Source organism: Hippocampus zosterae, chromosome 1, assembly GCF_025434085.1.
Source record: "Hippocampus zosterae strain Florida chromosome 1, ASM2543408v3, whole genome shotgun sequence".
Taxonomy (NCBI): Eukaryota; Metazoa; Chordata; class Actinopteri; order Syngnathiformes; family Syngnathidae; genus Hippocampus; species Hippocampus zosterae.
The window spans coordinates 2211057-2234804 of record NC_067451.1 but is presented as its reverse complement, the minus strand read 5'-3'; the positions used below and the strand labels follow the sequence as shown (position 1 = coordinate 2234804).

The following is a 23748-nucleotide window of genomic DNA, read 5'->3' as shown; positions in this document are numbered from 1 at the left end:
AATGGTTGTTCGTCTCTGTGTGCCCTGCGATTGGCTGGCAACCGATTCAGGGTGTCCCCGCCTACTGCCCGGAGACAGCTGGGATAGGCTCCAGCACCCCCGCGACCCTAGTGAGGATCAAGCGGTTAGGAAGATGAATGAATGAATGAATTTTGGACTAGCATTATAAGATAGAATAAAAATGTAATTTCCATCATCCAACACAAAAACATGCATACATTATTTGTGTGACTTGGCTTATTTTTCACTGTAGCATCCGTGACTTGAGTGTGTGGAGCTTTGACAAGTGTGTCCTGGTCTGGAGAGTGACGTGGGTGTCAGCGACTGAGAATGAGGAATCGTTTGTTTCAAATATTTGATTTCTTGCGATCAGATTTTTTTTTCCCCTGATATTTAATTTTTTTTGTGTTTGTGTTTGACCTATATAAGAGTTGCACAAAATTCCGATTTTGCCGTGCCTGAAATTTCATGCATTTTCTGACGCACCTTAGGAGGGTCGTGCCGGAGCCTATCGTAACTGACTTGGGGCAGTAGGCGGGGTACACCCTGAACTGCCTGCCAGCCAATCGAAAAGCGCACATAGACAAACAACCAATCACACCTCAGGATAATTTCCTGTTCCATCAGAAATTTGTTGACCTGTGTTATCGTATTGGAATGACGTCGTTCGCGGTCGCGCTTCCACTACTTCGGCTTCGACCGTCCTAACCAAGTTACGTTGTGTACGAACCGATGAAGTCTTCTCACGATGCGACGCGAAAAGTCTTCTCAGACAAACAAAGCAGTCCCGCAGCGAACGAGTCGGCGCCTTGACAATCGTTTGACTGTACGAATTTAACGTTAGCTAATTGCAGCATCTCCACGGCAACGTGTTCACCAGCCAGTTTACCTCACAGCCCTTCTCCGCCTTCAGGAGTTCCGCCGCCTTTGTTCATTCTCCTCAAACGCTTGCGCTTGCGTGCGAGCGCGCGCGCGCAGAGTTGTAATTAGCGCTTAAAAGAGCGCGGCCCATCTGGCTTTGGCGTTAACCCGCCGTTGTAACACGGCGACCTCGGAGAGCTCACGCTCCATTTGCTGTACTAAATATAACTTGAATGGGAACTGGTGTCATAAATACGACATTACATTTTGGAGGTTTTTATGCGGCGGGGGCTGGAAAGCAAAATCACATGGCAGTTTACAGATCATCCAATGTCTCCCTTCCCTCCTCCCCTGTTTTGTTGCGTAACCCTTTGATGACTTCACATAACATCCTCGTCTTTACCAATGTCAAGCTACGGCCCCCCCCGAGGATCCGTAGCCTGTATCTTTTAAGCGTCCGCTTCCTCCAACACGCCCGATTCAAATGATCAGCTCATCAGAAAGCTCTGCAGAAGCCTGATTATTCGAGTCAGGTGTGTTGGAGCAGGAAGACATCAAAAACATGCAGGTTTGGTGCCCTCGAGGGCATTTCTACTTCTGCTACTTTTAAATGCTTCAAGGCGCCGCCACGTGTAAACTTGAAAAGGTTAAGTTGGTTATATTACTTATTACTTGACTGTAAAAGTAACTGTTTGAATTTAAAAGTCATTGAGTTAGATTGTGTGTCACTTTATGAGCTACTTTCACTAGTAACAACATTGCCTAGCAAAAGACACGGCAGCCGGTTTTGCCTTTTGTCATCAAAAGTAGCATTTTTGTCTGGAAAGTTTTTATTTTAAGAAGAAATGATTTGAAGACAGCTTTTTTTGATTTATTTTAAATAATAAAAATTTAAAAATCAGGGAAGGACCTCCTGCTTTCATCACAGCTCTTTATTTTTATTTGTATTTTATTTAAAAAAAATAATAATTGAAGACGGCTTTTTTTGATTTTATTTTAAATAATAAAATTTTAAAAATCAGGGAAGGATCTCCTGCTTTCATCACAGCTCTTTACTTTTATTTTTATTTTATTTAAAAAAAAAAGGAATTGAAGACGGCTTTTTAAAATTTTATTTTAAATAATAAAATTTTACAAATCAGGGAAGGACCTCCTGCTTTCATCACAGCTCTTTATTTTTATTTTTATTTTATTTTAAAAAAAGGAATTGAAGACGGCTTTTTAAAATTTTATTTTAAATAATAAAATTTTACAAATCAGGGAAGGACCTCCTGCTTTCATCACAGCTCTTTATTTTTATTTTTATTTTATTTAAAAAAAATAATAATTGAAGACGGCTTTTTTTGATTTATTTTAAATAATAAATTTTTTTAAAAATCAGGGAAGGACCTCCTGCTTTCATCACAGCTCTTTATTTTTATTTTTATTTTATTAAAAAAAAGGAATTGAAGACGGCTTTTTTTGATTTATTTTAAATAATAACATTTTAAAAATCAGGGAAGGACCTCCTGCTTTCATCACAGCTCTTTATTTTTATTTTTATTTTATTAAAAAAAAATAATAATTGAAGACGGCTTTTTTTGATTTTATTTTAAATAATACAATTTTAAAAATCAGGGAAGGACCTCCTGCTTTCATCACAGCTCTTTATTTTTATTTTTATTTTATTTTAAAAAAAAGGAATTGAAGACGGCTTTTTTTGATTTATTTTAAATAATATTTTTTTTTAAAATCAGGGAAGGACCTCCTGCTTTCATCACAGCTCTTTATTTTTATTTTATTAAAAAAAAGGAATTGAAGACGGCTTTTTTTGATTTATTTTAAATAATAAAAAATTTTAAAAATCAGGGAAGGACCTCCTTCTTTCATCACAGCTCTGCCTCACGCCTGTTGGAACTGCTTGAATGTACAAACTTTTCATACAATTGGATGTCGATTTAAAAAAAAAAAAATTTTTTTTAAGCTAGATAACACTTTGTCGACAGCACAGGATACGCTAACCTCCCGTATCTCGACACAAACTCAACATAGGGACTGTACTTCCAGACGAAAAATGCAAATGTGTCGACTTCCTTCCTCGGTCTGAACACGCGACACACCAGTGTGCTGAAAAATGATTTGACTCGGCGTACGCGTGACGTCACTCCCATCATGAGAAAAATCGTTTCTCTTTATTACATTTTTGTTCCATACTGTGCAATTTTTTTTTTTCTGTTTGTGCCGTTTTTACATTGAGCAGACCGTGGCCGAATTTGTGCCTCATGTTACTCACTTCTGCACCCTGGTGGCAAATTGTTTGCGATCACCCCCCATCACTGTAGATCATTATTCCTCATCTGAGAATTATTCCAACTATTTTGACACAAAGTAAAGCGTCAACTGTTGTAATTGTGCACTTAAGATGAGTCGAATGAGTAGCCATTATCGAGTAGCGCATGACTTGGTAACGCATCCCAGGCATCAACGCTTACAAAGTCCTCACTGTCATGTCCCATAGGGTCCGGTCCGCCACACTTTGGTGACCATCTTTCTTCCTTTCCGCTTGGGCCCTTTCTTTTATTCCACCCCTTTCTCCCCCTCCCGCCTCACAGAAGAATGCGGTTACAAAGGGGTCGGAGTGGGCGGGGTTATCAGAAGTCTCCTTCTTTGGTGTGGAGTAGACTGATGTGCTGCGCTGGGCTGCAAGCATGCCCGATTCTTATTTGGATCTTCCAAACCATATCTTTCGATTATTTGTGTGAAGTGAGACCAAAAAAAAAAAAAAGGAACTTTTCAGAACTTTTCCCACAATGGGAAGATGGGAAGACACGATTGCAGCCGCGGTGGCCTGGCAATCAAACAAGGGCCAAGCTTTTCGGAGTGGCAGTTTGAGTGCTTGTCAGGCGTAGGTGTGAGGGCTTGGATACGAGCCCGCGTGGGCTGCTTGTGTACACTGGGTACCCACGCACAGATGCCTGCCCCCCCCCCCCCCCGCCCCCACTGTCATTACTCCTGCCATTATTTGCAAAACAAGGCAGACAAAGGCAGTGTTGGGCGTGAAAACAACAGAAAGTGGCTGGGACCACTTGACCCTATCAAGCAGTGATGAGGTGATGTGGAGTGAGGGTGGGGGGGGGGGGGGCGAGGGGTGTCCAGAGGGGAGGTTGTGAAACCAGGGGAGAGATAATCCCTCTAGTAATGGTCTCTTTGACCCCCCCGCCCACCAACCGCCATGTCCTGTGCTCTAATGTGGCGCGCTAGGCTGTCAATCACTCAACAAAGCTGTCTGTAAGGGGATTAGGAATCACTGGACTGTCCATACACCCCCCCACCCCCCACCCTCCTCCCCCTGTTGCCTTTTCACCCCTTCATTCCACCTCTTCTTAATTTGCCCCCCCCCCCCCCCGGACTTTTTTAAAATTTATTTATTGCATTTCCTGCTTGGAAAACTGATGCTTTGGTGCCTGGCGGGGTGCGGGGGGGGGGGGGCATATCACGTGCATCAACTATGCTGTTAGGAGATCGTTACTCCTTTCCTGGCTATCTTGCCATCTTGTTTGTGCTGAAGTGCTTGTTTAACCTGAACCGGTTAGCCCGCCAGCATGCTCATTGTTTATTTTTTGGGGCGTTTTTTTTTTTTTTCCTTCTTGCATCTCATTTGCCTCAAACTGACCAGTTTGACCGGTCATCAACGGGTTAATCTGCACCGATACCGTTTATAATCTTGCCGCTTTCATCCATGCTCCAAATTGTCCTTGAGGGTTGATGCTGAGTTTTTGTTGAGCTCTGCTGTCGTCAAGGCGGGTGAAGCGCACACTCTACAACTTTTCCCAGCATTGTTTAAACTAATACACATTAAGTGGTACCTCGATTTACGAGTGAGCCGGGGTACCAGTTTTTCAAGATGCGAACTGTTGGAGGTGGGGAATTTCACAAGAACCAGTTTCGAGCTGTTAGTTGACATTCCCAGTTGAATTTTAAACGCAAAACAAATAGAATTACGCCTTGTGGATTTGATCACACCACATAACTTGCGCGAGTCCCTTAGCTGTATGCTAACGCACAATGCAAAATGCTATCGACGGGTTAAGGATCCTAGCATTGATGTCGCGGTAGGTATAGCTTTTGAAACAACACGAACTTCGCAGTAACACTTGGACAGACAATATAACAATTCACACAGGCATATATTCTTGATACTCAGTGAAACTCAAATTGTCACTGTCATTTATTGATAGTTTAATGCCATTCCCATCGATTGCGCTGGGAAAAGATGCTTTCCTGTGGTTGAGAATCACCGCTTTGTCACACGGAAACGTCATCGTGTATTTAAAAGGCGTATAATGCATATAATGACGTCACTTTTCAGTCAAGGCACCTTCTAAAGGCAAGGAACGGCCGCTGGGAATGGGGTTTGGCTTTGAAAGAGTCCAAAAGATGCACCCACGGGGGCTCCGGTGATGCCCCCCCCCCCCCCCCCCCAACTCCATCCCGCTCACCGGTCTCTTTGTCGCACTTGTGTCCATCTCTCATCTGCCCTCACTCCCTCCTCCTCCCTTTCAAAGCCTGTCGTGCTTTCTTTGAATGCACACATGCAGGCAGGCATCCACTCCCATAACGCCGGCATATAGCCCGGGGAATAATAGAAGCCGGGAATACCGAGATAAAGCGTCAAAGTGGGGAATAAAAGGATAAGGCAAGCTGAGAGGGATCCGGAGACTTCATATTATTAATTTACTTTGAGAGAGAGAGACGGGGAATGGGGGGGGGGGGGGGGGTTCTCTCACCCTGCTCCTTCACTTCCATAGTGGGACACAATGGAGTGATTGGAGAAGGGGCGCACAGGGGTAGATAATCCATCCCGTGCTATCAACTGCGGGCGGGGTTAACCGTTTCATAGCCGTCTTTCCGAATTCCGTCTGCGCCTCGCCGTCTTTCCCTAATCTTTGTCCATCGCCTCGCTTCCCACCTCCCGCCGTCCACCTCTCTGCGGGTCTCGCCGCTAATCCGCCAGCATTGCTTCCAGACCCGCAGGCTGGAATAAACCTGCGCTTAGCTTCTGTGTGTGTCGGCCGCGCTATTGTGAATTTACTGGGGGAAACTGTACAAAATGAGCCGCTCATTTCATGCAAGTGCCATTATTTTCAGGTAATGAAAGCAGTGATGTGAAGTAGACTCATACGTATTCACGTTTTGGCATTTCACCTGTTTGGGAATTGTAGCCTGGCCAAAAAACATCAGAATGAGATTTTTAGCACCTACCATATTTTCCGCATTATAAGGCGCTTAGGAGTATAAGGCGCACCTACCAGGAATGGACGATTTAAAAAGCGTTTTCATATATAAGGCACACCGTATTATGAGGCGCACAGAATACAAGCAACAATATTGGCTGAGGTTGCATTATGCATCCACTAGATGGAGCTACACTAAAGGGAATACGATACAATACAGCTTTATTTCTAGAGCGCTTTCACCACCGCTGCAGCTGTAACAAAGCGCTTTACAGAACATTTCTAATACTACGCCCTAGAAATCTGAATATTGATCCCTATATAGGGCGCATCGGATTATAAGGGGCACTGACAGGTTTTAGGTGTGCCTTATAGTGCGGAAAATATGTATTTAATTGACAACCAACTTTTACTGTACCCCAAAAATATAATTGGTTGTCCACTAAACCAGACGACATTTGTGACAGCACAATTTGTGATTGACGTGGCAAAATATATCTTTTTGTGACAAAAGTATGTTTTATATATATTGTATTTTGGCTAAGATTCAGATTCTTGTGGTTTCATAACCGTGAACAAAAATATCACCCATACTCCACTGAACTTGCGCCGTAGATACGTTAGTAAACATAAATAGAAACTAACCAATTACATTTTGTAATTTTGTTTCCTAGTTTTTTTTTTTTAAGCAACGTCAACGTGGAAACAAACTGATTTTAGCCATGCTAGTTAGCTTGTTAGCTAGCTGTTGTTCTCGCGTGTAAGCATGTATTAAATGAAGTTCACCATTTGTAGATCCGTTCATAGCTGGCGGTGAACAGTCATTTGAAGCCCACGTTAAATTAAATTTAAACATTAAATTTATTCTGAATTTGTCAGAGTGACGCGTGGCACACGCTGTGTCCCACAGGCGTGACATCACATGGCAGCCCATGACGCCGTCTTTGCGCTTGGCAGCGTGTTCCCCTGTTGAAATTGGCCCTGTAACCTGCCTCCAATCTGGCATGGGAAGAAGGGAGAGTGTCCCGCGGTGAGGGATTACGCTGATTTACACCGGCACACACACACACACACACACACACACACACACTTATGCATACACACACTCGTCTTGTTGGCGCGTCTCGAAGAAATGCTTAGCGCTTTTTCGCCTATGCACACGAGCTCCTGGCATCGGGCGCAAGATATGGCTTTGTGTGTGAGCTTTGAAGCTTTGAGGTTTTCAGTTTTTTGGGGGTCCAAGGATCCATTCAACTCACTGCCACCGACATTCATTTTTGTGCAATCCATACTGCAGCATGTATTCGTCAGTTACGCCTTTCAACGAGTCATTTCTTTGTTTATTGTTATATATGCAAGTATGCTCTTTCTTTATTGATGATTGCCATGATTTATTGCGAGCTTTGTTCCGTGGACCCCCAAGGGAGCCCAGTTTGAGAACCACCGGTGTGAAGCGAGCTTGCGTGTGTGCCGGTCGTGTGAAACTGGGTTGCGTCGCGGCCCTGCTGACACTGCAACAGCAAATGTGTGTTGCACACTGTGTCTTTTGTCCTGGAAGGTGGAGGGCGAGGAAGGGGGAGGGGGGGGGGGGCAACCCGGGCACGGCTCGGCACATTGTACAAACTTGATTGAAAGGTGTGTCTGGCCTTTAACCCTTCATCTGGTTGGTCTGCACACGCATACACTTTCACACACCGGGCGGGCGAGGAAACCCAATTCTGTCTATTCTTTCCTCGCCTTTTTGAGAAAAAAAAAACTACAGCCAATTACGGCCCCTCGCCATTCTCCCCACACTCTCCACCTTCCTTAACAAGCAATCTTGTTAATGTCACTGCGCCTATTTCACCTCCCATCTTCTCCTCCTTCCGCCCTATCACATTCAGGAAAATGAGAACAAATGTTGAGACGCAAAGCGAAAAGCCGAAGTGCCCATCGCAAAGATGGACTAGCACACAAATAAGATACACTTGTGAATTGTTTTGTTCTGACGGATGATTGACGAGCAAGGACAGAGATGCCATGCTAAATGCTAAGCTAACCTAAACTTGCCGTGTCGTCGGAATTAAGCGCGTAGCTGATTGAGTACACTTTTCACACAAGTCTGACTGGAACTGCGTTAAAGCGGAGTATGTAAAATGTTGAACAACAAAATAGCGGGAAGAAAATATCCGTGTCTGGACTCGAGAGCAGGGGTGTGATTCTCATTTTTGTCGCAGGGGCCAAATGGTAGTCACCATAATGACTGTGAAACCGTATCAATGTTTAATCATCCCTTATTGCATATACAATACAAAATTAATAGATAACACTATTTTAAATCAAAAGTGAAGGACATTAGTTTGCTCAACTGCTGTTCAAGTTACTGTAATACCATGACAAGGAAATGCTTGCGATATCACATGATTATTTATTACATCGGACAATTGGAAATGTTGGTACAGATTTTAGCAAGCATCAAGTTGACCTGCTTGATTTGCTTACGCGGGCCACATAAAATTATGTGGCGGACCAGATATGGCCCCCGGGCCTTGAGTTTGATACCTGTGCCCTAGAGAAAAAAATGACACTCAACAGAACCGAAAACAGTCCAGCAATATCAATCAAGATGTATTGTAGTGGGGTGGCCCGGTAGTCCAGTGGTTAGCACGTCGGCTTCACAGTGCAGAGGTACCGGGTTCGATTCCAGCTCCGGCCTCCCTGTGTGGAGTTTGCATGTTCTCCCCGGGCCTGCGTGGGTTTTCTCCGGGTGCTCCGGTTTCCTCCCACATTCCGAAAACATGCGTGGCAGGCTGATTGAACACTCTAAATTGTCCCGAGGTGTGAGTGCGAATGGTCGTTCGTCTCTGTGTGCCCTGCGATTGGCTGGCAACCGATTCAGGGTGTCCCCCGCCTACTGCCCGGAGACGGCTGGGATGGGCTCCAGCACCCCCCGCGACCCTAGTGAGGATCAAGCGGCTCGGAAGATGGAATGGAAAAGGAGAACCGAAAACTTGATCACGGTATGTTACGCCGTAGGTCAGCCTGGGGGAGTGGCCTCTAAACATGAAAGTATATTACTGAAATATAAAATATTCATATTCTCAATACTACTTTTTTTGATTGTTTTCACAACAGAGTGCTGAGTTTTGATTTTATACTTTTTAGATCTTTTTTTTTCACATAACATACAAAACATTAGATCCTTTTTTTTTTGCATTTCAAATATTCCTCCTCAAACCAAGTCATTGATGAGCAAAAGTACTGCCCCCCCACCCCCTAAAAAAAGTTATTTAGTGATTTCCACTTTTGGGATGGCTGTACCGGATTACTGGCATTTCACTTCATTTCAATGGGCTCAACTAATTGACTTAGCGCAGCGCAAACCCGCTTGCTTGTTTAGTGAGGCACCGCTAAAGGTCTGGCAAGGCCGTGGCCGAATTTGCACCGCAGTCCAGACGCTTCCCGTCATATAGGTGTGCACTGAATGAATAATGTTCAGCCATTGTGTGCCTTAAATTATTCAGAGGCTTCACGCGTGGAAATGGTATAATTCCATGTTGTGAATTAGCCTCCGTTTTGCCCCCAGGCACATTTTTCACTCAACCTCGAGGCCTCACGGGAGATTAAAAAAACGCCAAATGCCATTGAGGATGAACCTCTGCTTTTCATCCAAAAGCCATGTTGAGTGGCCAGCGGCACCTGAACTGTGTGACTCTGTTGTGTCTATTGGGTTGATTCACAACACGGGTCCAAGTGCTCGACTTCCACTTAATGCCGATCTTCCGTGTCAAGTGAACCAGAGCGACAGGATTCTACTTAAACCCACGGGGCAAATAAAACAACCCGCCTACAAATTCCCAGATCGGACATAGAGAACTACTAATAATAGACACACCAAATGTCGCAAATTTGCATTATGTTTAATGTTCTTACGCGCTGTATTTACAGCCTAGCTAACGTCAGAGTCAATTTATTAGAAATTAAATGCCTTGGAAATTTGACACACCCCAAAGATTGCTAAATTTCACTGATTAAAACAATTCACCGAGTATATAAAAAGCCATTTCGCTTCTCTTGAAGCCTGTGGGCGTGTCTGCCGAATGTGTGAAGCTCCGCCCTACTCAGATGTCATCTGTCAATCAAATTCCACTTCTACAACCTGGAAAAAATGGAGACTGCTTCATCCGGCATCCCGCTTATGCCTGACACAACTAAGTGTTTCATCCGAGAAAATATTTCTGCTTCAAACCTCTGGTTGGCTTTTCTATGGTAAAACAACAAGGCGCTCTAAAGCGGGAATGTCGCCACAGTGCCCCAATCCACATACGTGCTGTCACAATGGACTTAAAAAAAAAAAGAAACAAATTCGCTCTCCTCACTCTTCCGTCTTTCTCAGCGTGACAGCCACACACTCATGATTGACAACGAGGCGCTCTAAAGCCACCACGCTAGCCGACTATCCAAAGGGAAAATTAATTTTAAAGTGGCGGCAAGATTGGCTAGCTCACTGCACGTCGCTGACAGAAAGTTTTTCCAAAGTGCATCGCGCGGCACCGTTTTAGCCATGCCCCACAAAAATCAGGGAAATAGTTAATTTTTTTCTTCACAACTGAGTTTGATATTGTCCTCAGTCTTTTCACGTTTTCAGGAATTATCTTGTACATTAGCGGTCCAGGTGATGCTCCTCTGTCTCTTATTGAGTTTTGGTCTTCAATTGAGTTGGCAAAGGGGATGAAGGAGTGTGTCACGTCCCGGGGAACTTTGAACTCTGTGATAAGAGTGCACGAGGAGGACGGACGCGTCAACTAAAAAAAAAAAAATCAAAAGTCGGAGGAATGCGCCTCAGGCTTAACCTGCAATTAGCCGACTATGAATACTAACTCGGCTGCGACGTCGCCAACTGCAAGCACGGTCGGGGGCCTCCGCCTACCATTGGCGCCGCGAGCAACAGATGACGCCATCTCGGCCAATCGGGCGGCAGATGAGGCGCTGGTCTTGACCTCCACCGCCTTGCCTCCATTCCCCCATTTGTGAGTTTTAATCTGCTTTTTGATCCCCGCCAACACGGCAATCGGGACTCAAGCGAGACCCGTGACCTCTCACGCCCGATGCTGGGGATGAGCGGCGAGAGGCCGCTAACCAAGGTTCAAGCCGAGACACTGTGTCAGGTCGGCACCATGGCAAAATGAACTCTTAGGTACTTTTGTTAAGTCTCTCGGATTCTGATCCCGGGGCAAAAAGTGAAAGCCCCAGTCAAAGCATATGACAAAAATATGGAGTCAAGGTTTCATATCCAGGATTATGCTGGTTCTTTGTCAGCTGAGACATTTTTAACATCGCAAGCATTTTTATTGATTTTTTTTTCTGTGGAAGAGAGTTTGCATTAAACATTCATTCATTCATTCATCTTCCGAGCCGCTTGATCCTCACTCGGGTCGTGGGTGGTGCTGGAGCCTATCCCAGCTGTCTCCGGGCAGTAGGCGAGGGACACCCTGAACCGATTGCCAGCTAATCGCAGAGCGAACAACCATCCACGCTCACACTCACACCTAGGGACAATTTAGAGCGTCCAATCAGCCTGCCATGCATGTTTTTGGAATGTGGGAGGAAACCGGAGCACCCGGAGAAAACCCACGCAGGACCGGGGAGAACATGAGTTTGCATTAAACAGTTTTTCCTTAAAACTAATAACTTGAACTTGAATGAAACCTTCGAGAGTTTAAGGCATTGATGGGGGATTTCATCAATTCTATTCATGTCCAAAACGTGTAAAAATGGACAAGCACCGATACCGGGTATCGGCATCAAGCTGATACCGGCTTCATTTTAAAGCAGGGGTGTCAAACTCATTTTTTTTGTCCCGGGACACTTTCGAATTCCATCTTCCCTCGGAAAGCCGTTCCAAAAGTGAAACCGAATCAATGTTTCTCGGGGTATTCTTACTTGTACACAACAAATGGATGGATGACTAGTTTTGAAATACCTCGAGTCAACCATTTATTTGTTGTTGCTCAATTATTCTTGAGATAAATGGAACAAGGCTAACAAACATTATTTATTACACGTGACAATTGAAGATTTCGGTACAGGTTTTAGCAGTGATCATCATTTGCTTTCGCGGACCACATAAAGCGATGTGGCGGGCCGGATCTGGCCCCCGGGCCTTGTCTTTGACACCTTTGTTTTAAAGTATCTCGTGGGGCTTGCCGATACCAGCCCCCGATATTTAAGGCCAAAAAACTAAACAACTTCGACAGACTTCGAGTAACGACGAGGCAGTAGTTGGCGACATGGTGTAGCAATTTTGATCAGCTGTGTGAGGAAAAAAAAGGATTTTATTTGAAGTGTGTTGTCATAGTGCTAAATTGAATTTTATATATGACGGGTATTATGTGTGTGACAGTCTTATACTATTTTTAATTTAATAATTTAATTTAGGCGGCCCGGTAGTCCAGTGGTTAGCACGTCGGCTTCACAGTGCAGAGGTACCGGGTTCGATTCCAGCTCCGGCCTCCCTGTGTGGAGTTTGCATGTTCTCCCCGGGACTGCGTGGGTTTTCTCCGGGTGCTCCGGTTTCCTCCCACATCCCCCCAAAAAAACATGCGTAGCAGGCTGATTGAACACTCTAAATTGTCCCTAGGTGTGAGTGTGAGTACGAATGGTTGTTCGTCTCTGTGTGCCCTGCGATTGGCTGGCAACCGATTCAGGGTGGAGCCCCGCCTACTGCCCGGAGACGGCTGGGATGGGCTCCGGCACCCCCCGCGACCCTAGTGAGGATCAAGCGGTTAGGAAGATGAATGAATGAATGAATGAATGAATGAATAATTTAATTTAATAAAATTTATTTTATACATCCATTATTCTGCAACCCGGCGGCAATTCTCACTGTCCTTTTTCTCTCCTCCGCAATGTTACGTCACTGGCACCCGTTGTCGCTCTCCGCTGTCAATCGGCAAATTGAAAACGGATCGGCACGCCGTCCTGCCACGTAAAAAAAAAAAAAAAAAAAAAAACCTACTCTGGAGACGTTAGCGGGACGGCAACACAACCTCGTGGGACAGCCCGGCAAACAAAAGCAGGACGAAGAGTTTATTTCGACGCCCTTTTTCATATTTCATCTCCGTAATGATTTGGGCTCTCTGAATCTTTTTCATGTATATTTGACTGCGTGTTTATGTGCAAGCTCAACTGAGGCTTTCTTTTCGCAACATTCCCCCGCTCGGCAGCCCAGAGGTTGAGAATGAACACGCATGCATCTGCGCGCGCCTCCCCAGCCGAGCCGCCCGTCTATTTATTCCTCGATTCATCCGATTCTTTATTTATTTTACACGGCCCTTCCTAATGCAAATAGGGTTTGTATACTCCCTGTCGAACTGGGGCGCAGTACGGGACTCATGGTATGTGTACATACGCGCCGGTGTGTGTGTGTGTGTGTGTGTGTATGTGTGTGTGTTGGTGGTGGTGGGGAAGGGGGGGTAACCAATGAGTAATAGAGCCAAAGTCCTTATCTGTCACCAGAGAGCTGCCTGGCTCTCTCTCAGCTGTCAATCATCCAGCCCTGGAGACAAACAGCCAGCTTCAAACAGAGGCAGAGAGGTTTTGTGGGGGAGGCGTTGAGGATGAGGGGATGAAGGCGCACAGGAGGGGAGGTGCGGATGAAGGGTGGCGGGTGAGAGAGAGACGGGGCTTGCAGGTGGGTGGGTGTGCGCTGGGGGGGATGGAGGGATTGTTTAGGATTGGCCGAAAGATGCCTCCTCCATGGGAGCGCTCCAGGAATTAGACAGAGCCCCCATCACTCACTAGCACGGGTGACTTTTTCACATCGCTCTTGAGGAGCTAAAGTGGGTGAGAAGTGGCTGGAGCACACTCCCACACAATGCCCTTTGCGCGGACACACACACGCACACACACACACACACACACACACACACGCACACACAGACGCACAATCCGACACCGATAGCACGCCGCAATATCTCAACAGGAGTGGATGGTATTTTTTTTTTTCATGACTCGCTCGCTTTTATATTTTCTCTCTAAATGACAAACAGCACGACTGAATCGAGTCCGCACATAAAAAGATGGGTGAGAAGCGCATGAACACAACTCAGATTATGACAAATGCACATTCACAACTGCAATGTGGATTTTTGAGCAGATTGGGTCATTTTTACACCAAGGTTGGGTTAGTTAGTTTTGACCAAGCAGATGAAGTTGAGCCTATACCCTGATGCGTCATCTGTACTACTGTAGATAAACAGTTCCACTCTGTGTGTCCGGCATGTGCTAAACAGGTACTGCCGCTACACCGCTGTCATCCTGAGCGCTTAAAACTTCCTTCAAACCCAGGACGGGAAGAGGCGCTTGGGAGTTAGTGGGGGGGGGGGGGGTTGAAATCGGGGGGGTAAAGGCAGCCGAGGCTTTGAGGCCCAAATGGCTTCAAGATGCCGACTAGCATGAGAAAGTGGGATGGCGGATTTAGCGCTGTGCCCCCCTGCTAGGATGCAAACACCAAGGGGTTGGCGCTTGTTTGGTGGACCTAATGAAGTGGCCTTGAGTGTCAAAGTTTTTTATTTCAATAATACATTGTAATTGATTAATATTGCCTTCTTGGAACAAAAAAATGACCATGATGTCCCTCACTTTGGCCCCGCCCCTTTAAAGGCACGTTTGAATGCCACACCACTTCCTTACACTTTATACAAACCGTAGTCAGGGAACTGCTCTTATTGCTACGACCTTTCAAGTCCAAAGTGCTCGTTTGCGAGTTTACTCGACCCACTTCGGTTCAAGTCCACATCCCACCCACGAGTCGCCTGGTGCATATTTGGTGGTCCCGTGGGACCTCCGATGGATTACAGCACTCCCCCGACATTCTGGCCCCGACTGAGCCTCTGAGTTGAGGCGTCCTTAGCTAAAGTTTCAAACTCTTTGCACCCTGTGGCCTCTGAGGGGCATACACACACACACACACACACACACACATACATACTGGCAGAATTAACATCTCACCTCACAGACTATTGGACGGTTCCTGTATGTGTATGTGTATGTGTGTGTGTGCGTGTGTGTGTGTGTGTGTGTGTGTGTGTGTGTGTGTGTGTGCACTCCCCTACACTGGTGAGCACAGGGTGACCTAATTAAATTAGTGGGGTGGTCGACCTGAACGAGCTGAAGCTCAAAGACTCTTCACACGCCAGCTGCCGCCATCCATTTAAGTGTGTGTGTGTGCGCGTGTGTGTGTGTGTGTGTGTGTGTGTGTGTGTGTGTGCGCGCGTTTCTCTTCCTAAACTACACACTTCAACTGGGAAAACCTCAGTGGGGCTTTTAAGGATGTGAATATATACACACACATACACACACACACTCACGTATGCACACATGTCAGGACCTGCAGTACTCCATCAACACACACCTCTACTAGAGCCCCTTAATGGGACCAATCCAGACTTGTATAAATCATCCACGGGAAGGGGGCGTGGGGGAGGGGCAAACACAACAAGACAAAAAAAAGCAGATGTGGGTAAAGTGAAACTGTTCCTTGGTTGTCAGTTGTGTGAACGCTATGGGGACGTGACGCAGCTACTCTTCCAGGTGACTCGCGTGCAGTTCACCTCCAGACATGTGGCCAATGTGAGCGTTTGGAGCAGGAAAAGGAAAAAAAAAAGACAATTTATGGCAGCGCCGCACCGCATTTTAGATAGCTGAGGAAGCATTTGCAGATGTTAACTGTCTTTCATTCTTTCCATTTGCAGAAATAAATTGAAACATAAGAAAAAAAAGGCACTTTTCATCCTTCAGTCGAATAGACAAAAAAAAAATGTAGTCCGGGGTTGAAAATAGCAACCTGAGAAATTATGTTCACGTTCAAAAATTAAAACTTGACTCTATTGGATTCACTGCACTGAAATAATGATTTGATCAAAATGTGCTGTACATCGAAGTTGTACCTCATTAAATATTTTAAACCGTTTCAAACATGTCGTACTTAAAAGTTAAAGACAACTGAACAATGTTACTGGAATGTGCTTAAATATACTGTACTGTAAGAACAATTTAAAAAATCTGTTTTATTAAAATGTAACACAAAAAAAATCAAAAACGAATATCTGCCTGAATAATTTTTTTTTTCAACTTTATTCCACAATCATGACCTTTTTTTCCATCTGGCACTTGACAAAGAATCCAAATTTTAACAAAACTAAAGCTAATGCTAAAACAACAACAAAAAAAGAAAAGGAATCATTTAAAAAATACAAATAAAAACAAAAGAAAAAAAAACTGCTCTGGAAACTAACTGTATTTAAAAAGCAAAAATCAAAACAAATGAAAAACTAACTCGACTGAATAATCCCAAACTATCTTAACCTTGCTCAGTAACACAAAGTCAAAATCTAGTTGAGACTTGACAAGCTAAGATGACGTTAGCGGCAAGGTTAGTTGACTTGATTACACAAACATTTGTGAGCTTTTTAAAAAAATAACACTCAACAAATACTGAACTATTAAAGATTAATACTAAAACAAAAACAAAAACAACTAATGACAATGAACACACCCAGTCTAGAAAACGAATTTAAAAAAACAAAAATAAATCAAAACAAAATACAAATTAGCTATTATTACACTATTATAACCCATCTTGACATTTTGCCGTCAATTCCAGTTTTCACGTCGACTCCCATCATCATGTTAGCAGTCTGCTCGTCACCCCCGTTGATTTGTTCTTGTCTCCCCCCCCCCTCCCCCCTCACTCCAAGCTTGAATTTAAAAGTTGGTCGGGGGCGGTGCGGGGTGTTGAAGAGGTGCCGAGCGCGGAGCGCCTGCAACGCCGACAGTTGTGAAGAAGCTGTGAACCACACAAAAAAAAAAAAAAAAAAAAAAACTGTTCTGAGCTGCAGATGCGACAGCAGGAACATGAAAACACACACAGGCAAAAATGAAGTCAGGGAGGGGAAGAATGCAAATGAGGATGATAATGGCAACGACAAAAGCAGACGGGAGGAAAAAGTTCCTCCTGACCTGAATATGGCTGCCAAAAAAAAAAAAAAAAAAAAAAACGAAACATAAGACGTCCTCCTCCATACTTTGCGTAGTTCGCTTGATGCCGCTTCATCTTAATGTGATGCACTCATCTGCTGCTGCATTGTGTTTCTGTCGTGGGGTGCCCCCCCATCAGCATGTGCACCGCGACATGGGAGCTGAAGGGCGTGAGGGTGCGTTTTGGTGGGCCCCAGCTACACAACAACGTGTGTATATGTGTGTGTGTGTGTGTGTGTGTGTGCGTGTGTGTGTGTGTGTGTGTGTGTGTGTGTGTGTGTGTGCATGCTCTTTGCAAATGCCATGGCATCCTGCATGGCTCCAACCTGCAACTGTGCTGTGATTTTTACTGGATGTGACACAGACGCTGCGGCGTTCCCAACCGCCTCCAGTCAGAGAAATGTGTGTGTGTGTGTGTGTGTGTGTGTGTGATGACAAGGGCACAGTTACCTTCAAAGTCCCTGGGCGCCATCTCACTATTTTTATATATATTTTCAACCTGTCCTGTTAGGTTGCATGTTTCCTTGACGAGAGCTCGGGTTGAACAATTAATCCAATTCCAATGCACTTCGCAACGTGGTCGATGGTGATTTTTCAAATATTGTGCAAGAGGCTGTAAGTTGCGATTATTTTAGCCTATAATAAAGCTGATCTTTTTTTTACAGATTAGTTTTTTTTCTTGTCTGTGTTCTTTAAAAAAAAATTGGAAGAGGAACTTGAAAAAAAATCACATCTTAAATTGCAATAGTGATATTGAGGGGAAGGGGCGGCCCGGTAGTCCAGTGGTTAGCACGTCGGCTTCACAGTGCAGAGGTACCGGGTTCGATTCCAGCTCCGGCCTCCCTGTGTGGAGTTTGCATGTTCTCCCCGGGCCTGCGCGGGTTTTCTCCGGGTGCTCCGGTTTCCTCCCACATTCCAAAAACATGCGTGGCAGGCTGATTGAACACTCTAAATTGTCCCTAGGTGTGAGTGTGAGTGCGAATGGTTGTTCGTTTCTGTGTGCCCTGCGATTGGCTGGCAACCAGTTCAGGGTGTCCCCCGCCTACTGCCCGAAGACGGCTGGGATAGGCTCCAGCACCCCCCGCGACCCTAGTGAGGATCAAGCGGCTTGGAAGATGAATGAATGAATGAATGTGCAAGAGGCTACAAGTTGTGAAATTTTTAGCCTATAATAAAGCTGATCTTTTATAACAGATTAGTTTTTTGCTTTTCTGTGTTCTTTAAAAGCATGTATTGTATTGTATTGTATTAAAAAAAATTGAAAGAGGACCTTGAAAAAAAAATCACATCTTAAATTGCAATAGCGATATTGAGGGGAATTGTCACATTTTGGTGACAAGAAAGTTTTAACAGATTTGGGTCACTGAATCTTTTTTTTTCCAGATTGACTCTAGTTTTTAAGAGATTCCATATTTTAGTTTAAAAAAAAATGCCAATAACTCGTAAGTCATATTCTCTTCATGCTAAATGAGACTATGTTTTTTAAGCATGTCCATGCAGTGTTATTTAAATTTTGATGGGATGTCATATGCGCAGTTTTGAAAACCAAACAAAAATTCAGCAAAATTTGGCAATAATGAGCCATAAACAAATGTAAAAACAAATGATGTAAAAGCACAAACACTAATTTTAGTCACTATCCAAGTGCATTTCATAAACTGCCAAAGCATACGACTTGCCAATCAATGCGTTATCAAAAATATCAATATTTTAGAAACCCGAGTCAATTTGATTTTTGAGGCAACGTTTGACAAATTTCAAGGAAAAAAAATGGAGTCAAGCTTTTTCTGTTCTTTCGGAAACAGCCGTAGGACATGAGTCGGTTTCACCAAAAACACCGGTTTCTGAACAAACAGACTTTTTTTTAATGAAAAACATGTCAAGTAGAACACTAATTTTTTCAAGTTTTTAAAAAATATTTCTCACACCTCAACCTGCGAAACAACAAAAACGAGAAAATGTGTAATTTATTTAGCTATGTCGCTCTGTCTCCTCTCATTCGCTGGCTCGTCCGCCTGCCCGCCACATGGAAGCTGTTAACGGCGCTGTCATTGCTCGCGCTCACCACCGACATTCCTGTGGCCTTTGCGGCGCTGGCTGACTTTGCGTCAACCTCTCGCGCCTCTCCGCTTGTCCGCGCCGCTGCCCTGGTGTTGCTAGCGCTCCTCTTGACATGTGACTTTTCGCACTTGATGCTGGATAGAAGATTTTTTTTTTCTTTTCACAAGTAAACACCAAAGTGCATTTTGCCTCACGCACGTCCATATCGCTGAATACCAAGGCAGAGTAGCGTACCCCGCCAACTCTATGCTGTGACACCCACGTCACTCACCAGGTTGTGAGCACAGCTGTCAAAGTCATGGCCCGGGGGCCAGATCTGGCCAGTCACATCATTTTATGTGGACCGCGAAAGCAAATCAAGCAATTCAAGTTCTATGATGCTTGCTAAAGTCTGAACCAAATTTTAAAATTGTCATACGTAATCCACAATGACAGTCAATATTTTTGACTTCTGATTTTAAAACTAGGTGATTAAACACCGGTAGTCCAGTGGTTAGCACGTCGGCTTCACAGTGCGGAGGTACCGGGTTCGATTCCAGCTCCGGCCTCCCTGTGTGGAATTTGCATGTCCTCCCCGGGCCTGCGTGGGTTTTCTCCGGGTGCTCCGGTTTCCTCCCACATTCCAAAAATATGCATGGCAGGCTGATTGAACGCTCTAAATTGTCCCTAGGTGTGAGTGTGAGTGTGAGTGTGAATGGTTGTTCGTCTCTGTGTGCCCTGCGATTGGCTGGCAACCGATTCAGGGTGTCCCCCACCTACTGCCCGGAGACTGCTGGGATAGGCTCCAGCACACCCCGCGACCCTAGTGAGGATCAAGCGGTTCGGAAGATGAATGAATGAATGAATGAATGAATGAATGATTAAACATTAATATGGTTTCCCAAGATTAATAACGGCCCTTCAAGGGAAACCGTAACTACAATGTGGCCCGGCCCGCGACAAAAATGAGTTTGACACCGCTGGTTTGGAGCCACACACATTCAAAGTCACAGATACTACAGTGCAAATTACAAAACTAAAATATTCAACAATGTCATGACTGTCATATCCACAAACCAAAATGCAAAAACCACAAACACACCGCGAATGATTTTTTTTTTTCGCCCCCTCTGATCTTTCTGTCACTTGTGTAAATGTGACGATGTTCATAAACATGCTCATTTTACAAGGCAAAACGTTCTGGTGGATCTGGGCCAAGCCTCGCCCTCAACTCTCATCAATTTCTATGACAAGTCTCTCGTTGCTGCTCCAAAACGTTGGTCCATCACACTCAAAGAGCACTTGCGCTCTATTTTTTCCCCCTCCGTGGTACATGCTTCTTTAATGAAGACTCTAATAACCATTATGGATATTTAAAGCCGTCTGTCCGACCTGCGTGCTAATGGACAGCGGGCGGAGCATTCCGAATAGAAGGACATTAACATCATGAATTATTTAAACGGAGGATTTTCCATGGATTAAAACTTGAAACGAATTGCATCACACTCACCAGAGAGGCAAATGCGGCGCATCTCGCCCACTCGCTACTTCTACGTAAGCTAACTGCACCTGCTCCCGGTGACCCACCCAAAAAAATCAATTTCAACGAACCATCCAGCATTGGTCTTCATTGACCTAGCAACATAAATTTCTATTTTTCTTGACACGTGCAAATGAATTTTTAATCCTCCCTGCTTTGTTAATCATTTCCTTGAATCACAACCAAGGGCTAAAAACTCATTCGTCACTCAGAGCCTTCATGAAGGTGAAGGTGAAGTGGTGAAACTAAAATCGGAGTGTGTGTGTGTGTGTGTGTGTGTGTGTGGTTGACACCAGCACTCGATATTCTGAATGCACTGGGAAAGATAATATGCAATCTTATTGGACAAAAAAATAATAATAATAAATGAAAAAATATCCCCCCCCCCAGACAAAAAAATAATAATAACAAATGAAAAAATATCCCCCCCCCCCCCCGGGGGGCCCGGGGAGCCCTCCCCGACGCCCCATTCTTACTCCCGGCACGGGGGGCGGCCCGGTAGTCCAGTGGTTAGCACGTCGGCTTCACAGTGCAGAGGTACTCCCTGTGTGGAGTTTGCATGTTCTCCCCGGGCCTGCGTGGGTTTTCTCCGGGTGCTCCCGTTTCCTCCCACATTCCAAAAACATGCATGGCAGGCTGATTGAACACTCTATATTGTCCCTAGGTGTGAGTGTGAGCGTGGATGGTTGTTCGTCTCTGTGTGCCCTGCGATTGGCTGGCAACCGATTCAGGGTGTATCCCCGCCTACTGCCCGGAGACAGCTGGGATAGGCTCCAGCACCCCCCGCGACCCTCGTGAGGATCAAGCGGTTAGGAAGATGAATGAATGAATGAATAAATACCCACAAAGCCAAGACGCATCAAATGAAATGAAGACAAAACAATGGAAGAACATGAATCATAACTTATTTACCCGTCGTTCTGGTGTTAATTGAAATTTTCTGTAGCGTAAATACAAGCGGTATCGGTACTTGGTATCGGTGAGTCCTCGTTTGACTACAGGTATGTATATGGAGTGGGCCACACTAGCTTGAATGGAATGCTACTTGCTGCATATCGTGCAGTCAGGTTAAAACAAACATTTGCGAAGGAATAGCGGCTGCCGTGTCAAAGAGGGAGGAATCGAACGCGAGTTTCTATGTATTACATATTCCGCAGCATCTGTTCCCCATTACACTTCTCTGATTGCCGCAGCAAAACATCGGAAAACGCTAGCAGCTGCTTCTTGCTTCGTGTCGTTTCTCCACTACGGCCACTGATTCAAGCCAGGTCTCTGGCCTGGAATAATATTCCTCAAAGTTGCCCCCCCTTTTTTCCTTCTTTTTTTACATTTCCCCTCTTCATCCTTAACACGGGCATTTTTATTATTGTTATAATTATCCCAAGAGAAGGGGAAACATGTCAGAAAGTTAATTTAAGGATGTTTGCTTGTGTCAGTCTTTAAAAATGATGTGTGAGCTGGTTCGCTCGCGAATGAGCTTCACGGTTACACATTTGACACCCCCCCCCCCATAAAAATTACAAGCGTGAATGATTATTTCATGTTTTGTTTGTTAATGTAATGTACAAAAAAAGCCTTATTTTCCATATTTTCTCTCATTTATTTAAATTCCTATTTTCAAATGAACATATTATATGTTATTACTCATTTCTTCAGCATTCGATCGCTTTCCTGAGCTCCCCCATGGCCTCCCTGGCCCCAATCCCCACCGGCTCCCCTGCTGTGCATCTGACATTGTGTGTACATTAAAAGTGTGCGCCTGTGTACGTGTCTGAAATTACACCATGAGATTAGAGTGGACAGCTTTATGCGGATGGGACGCCATAAATCTAACCAGGCCACAAGAAAAGAACACTCTGGTCATTTATTGTTCTCTAATAGAATCCTACTTTGTTGGCTCCACCTCCTGCACGGCTGTGATGCGTTCAAGGATGAGGAAACTTGACGTGGCATTTGAGGTCACTGTATGGTTCCTATGCAAGTGTGGAAAGTTTGGAATTTGATCTTAGACACTATTTAGGTGCCATATTACCTACAAAGCGTCTTCTGTCTGCTGATTAGGACCTGGAAAAAGTATAGAATTTAAACATTTCAAATGTATAGGGGCCCTGTGATTGTGCCTTGTGGATTCTCATCTCTTCTGGCCCACCTGCCCCCCCCCCCCCACACACACACACACACCACACATTCTCCTCAAACAGACACACACAGCTGTTGGCACCTGTGTGCCCAACTTGGGATTCACAATGGGCTCGCATTGCCGCTGTGGAATTTTGAAAATGTTTAAGCTGTCCGTCATGATGATATGCAGAAAAGAGGACACACAAGTCCACCTTGCTTCTCAAAAGTGTCAAGTGGATAGGTGGGGTTGGGAGGGGGGGCATCTGGAAAGCAGGAGGCAATGGGATGGGGGTGCAAGGAGCCATTCACGGAGTCAGGGTTCTTGAGGTCGATGCTTAGGTGAAAAAAATGATCTTTCTGCCCGGAGAAGAAAAGCAAGCCCCTCCTCCTTTCTAACTCTCCCTAAAACTCCATCAGTGTCACCTCTGCCCCCCCCCCCCAACCTTTCCCACCACACCACGTTTCAAAGTGTGGCCACATGAATGGCTCCATTGTTGATGGCTGAGGGTAGAAAAAAAGAAAAGCCAAGATGCGGAGTAAAAGGAAGCTCAAATGTGGCTCAGGATTTTGTTTGGACTGAATTGGAATTGGAACCCCCCCCCCCCCCCCAAAAAAAAATCTATGTCTAGCTATCTATATACATTGTATCTCCATGTCTATCTATCCATCTAGCTAGCTATTTAGGTAGCTAGCTAGCTATTTATCTCCATGTCTATCTGTCCATCTAGCTAGCTATTTAGGTAGCTAGCTAGCTATTTAGCTAGCTAGCTAGATGGATAGATCTGTCCATCTAGCTAGCTATTTAGGTAGCTAGCTAGCTATTTAGCTAGCTAGCTAGATGGATAGATAGACATGGAGATACAATGTATATAGATAGCTAGACATCGATTTTTTGGGGGGTTTTCCAATTCCAATTCAGTCCAACCATCTAGCTAGCTATTTAGGTAGCTAGCT

General features: G+C 44.8%; 1 protein-coding gene across 2 annotated transcripts in view; it reads left to right on the top strand.

The window, feature by feature from the left end:
* The window catches only part of efnb3b (ephrin-B3b), a 71672-nt gene that overhangs the window by 6607 nt on the left and 41317 nt on the right, over window positions 1-23748 (top strand). The window lies entirely within an intron of this gene.